This window comes from Eulemur rufifrons, chromosome 29 (assembly GCF_041146395.1).
Source record: "Eulemur rufifrons isolate Redbay chromosome 29, OSU_ERuf_1, whole genome shotgun sequence".
Classification (NCBI taxonomy): domain Eukaryota; kingdom Metazoa; phylum Chordata; class Mammalia; order Primates; family Lemuridae; genus Eulemur; species Eulemur rufifrons.
In genome coordinates, this window is record NC_091011.1 from 96,639,655 (window position 1) to 96,642,148 (window position 2,494).

Sequence of the window (2,494 nt, forward strand, 5' to 3'; positions counted from 1 at the left end):
AGTTAGATAAAACAGGTTAATTATTTTTGGTGAAAGGTTTGTTTGTTTGTTTTTGCTGTTATAGCATCATTATCTATTGCATAGCATATACTATGATAGCTGAAGACTTTCCATATCTGAATTATCTGAATTTCACTTGCATAAGTAAGATAATCAGATACTCATGTGATTTTTTTAAGTTAGAAAAGTAAACTTTAAGAATCAAGATAACTTTTAAAAATGTAAGGAGATCCTTTTGTAGTTCATAAGCATGATGATGGGGTTTTCATGCTCATGTATGAGACATGCCTCCCTCAGACCTTCTCACCATGTCTACATGTTACCCATCTGACATGAAGAAAATATATTTCCTAAAGTCAAAACAAGTTTCGATACATTTTATTGTATGGCATGTTTATCGATACTATCAAAGTCACTAACTGAAAAGAAAATAAATGGATTAAATTGAAAGAAAATTTAAACTCCCAGCTATATAGACTGTCTATTAACTAGAAATTCATCAACCATGATAATCAACTAATTAGGCTTCCCTCCTCAGAGTAACGAAAGTGGAGCTACCTCAGGTTCTATATTTATCAAAGAATTTGTGTTTTGACATAAAGATCAAGACACAGAATTGCAGGAGATATTTTAGGACAAGAGGACTTTCCCAAATTCTTAAAATGTATGTGCGAGGATGAAAAACACTGTATCTGAATCAGTTGTGTCCCAGTTTTGCCTTTGTTAGTTTTAATCTGAACTGGAGTTTCCTCACCATGCCATCATCATCAAGAACGAATACTGGCCGGGCGCGGTGGCTCACGCCTGTAATCCTAGCACTCTGGGAGGCCGAGGTGGGCGGATCGTTTGAGCTCAGGAGTTCGAGACCAGCCTGAGCAAGAGCGAGACCCCACCTCTACTAAAAATAGAAAGAAATTATATGGACAGCTAAAAATATATATAGAAAAAATTAGCCGGGCATGGTGGCACATGCCTGTAGTCCCAGCTACTCGGGAGGCTGAGACAGGAGGATCGCTTGAGCCCAGGAGTTTGAGGTTGCTGTGAGCTAGGCTGACGCCACGGCACTCACTCTAGCCTGGGCAACAGAGTGAGACTCTGTCTCAAAAAAAAAAAAAAAAAAAAAAAAAAAAAAGAATGAATACTTAGTGAGTATTTACTATATGCCAGCCTTACATAAATCATCTGTGTAATCTACAGTTCAACCCTGTGAGGTTCATGCCCTTATTAACCCTGTTTTACAAAGGAGGATCAGGCTCAGAGAGGTTAGCTAGCTTGCCGAGGACACACAGCCCAAAGTGAGGGAGTTGGATTCACAAGAAATAGTCTGAGCCCCACCTCCGCCATAGGAGCTGTATTTTCTTCAATCTATTCTGCTCAACACTGTCTGCCAGATGTCCCTGCAGGATACTTCTCAGATGGTTCTTTTGTAAAAATCTTAACTGTCTCTTGATTTGCATATGTTCAACTTCGCACTTTCTAACCTGGCATTCAAGGCCTTTTACAAAGTGCTTCAATTCATCCTTCTAGACATATCCCAGAGAGATCTACCCACTGCCCCTGAAATGTAGTGCCACCCTTTTGTTAAACCAGATTATTCCTATCATAAAAGATAACTGCCTACCCATCTGAAAATCTGAAGGCAAGGATGGTAAAATTCATATTATTTCCTTAAATATTAATGCAATATCATGTATAGTTATTTGCATACATGAATTATCTACTTTAATATCCTATAAGAAGAGAGAAACTAATGTATAGCTCTTTCTATACCCCTTCTTGGGAACTCAATATTTCCTGAAGACATGGGCTGCTGGGGCTTTTTCCAGAATTGGGACGTGGAGGGATTTGGGCCCGTGGCGGTGGAGTTGCTCACCGGCCCTGCTGTAAGCTCCGGGAGTCGCCTTGGGAGCTAGACAATTATTAGCATCTTTCAGTATCACTTCTACCTTGTTTTGCCAACAAAGGAAAACTGTTAAGCCTCAGGCCACAGGAGTTAAATGGGAATGTCCCTCCTTTCTAGTCAAAGCCAGTGCCTTGGGCTTCAGTGCATTGCAAACTTAACCTGGGAAAAGAGAATTCAAGTTCTTATTCAGTTTGGAAACAGTCATTCACTAGAATCTCTTGCAGCCTGTCTGGAAACCAGAATTTGACCCTGTGGGTTTAGGTTGAATGGTTATGCAATGGAGTTAATTGTGGCAATCAAAAGTACCTTTGCATTTTTCTTTTACGGTGCCCTCCATAAGGCTAATGTATTTAAATTGCTGTGATATAGACAATTAAGAATGGCCCCTCACCTCTTTACAATAAGGGTTCACAGTCCTTCAGCGAGACTGAGAGAGAAAAAAAATTTCCTTGACTTGTGGCCTTGCAAACCGACAGCTGGCCAACACTGCCTCCTGGTGTCTAAGGTAGACACTGCCTCACGGATTCGGCCATGAAGCCATGGTTGGTTGGAGGGGGAGGTTTTGGAGCGTGTGTGTGAGTATGTATTCAC

At 40.6% G+C, this 2,494-nt stretch overlaps 1 non-coding gene across 1 annotated transcript; it reads left to right on the plus strand.

Moving 5' to 3' along the window:
• The first annotated feature begins 229 nt into the window (after positions 1 to 229).
• Positions 230 to 333, plus strand: LOC138377751 (small nucleolar RNA U13). Its single transcript, XR_011231901.1, has one exon. It is a non-coding gene; the product is annotated as a small nucleolar RNA U13 (small nucleolar RNA).
• The last annotated feature ends 2,161 nt before the right edge of the window (positions 334 to 2,494 follow it).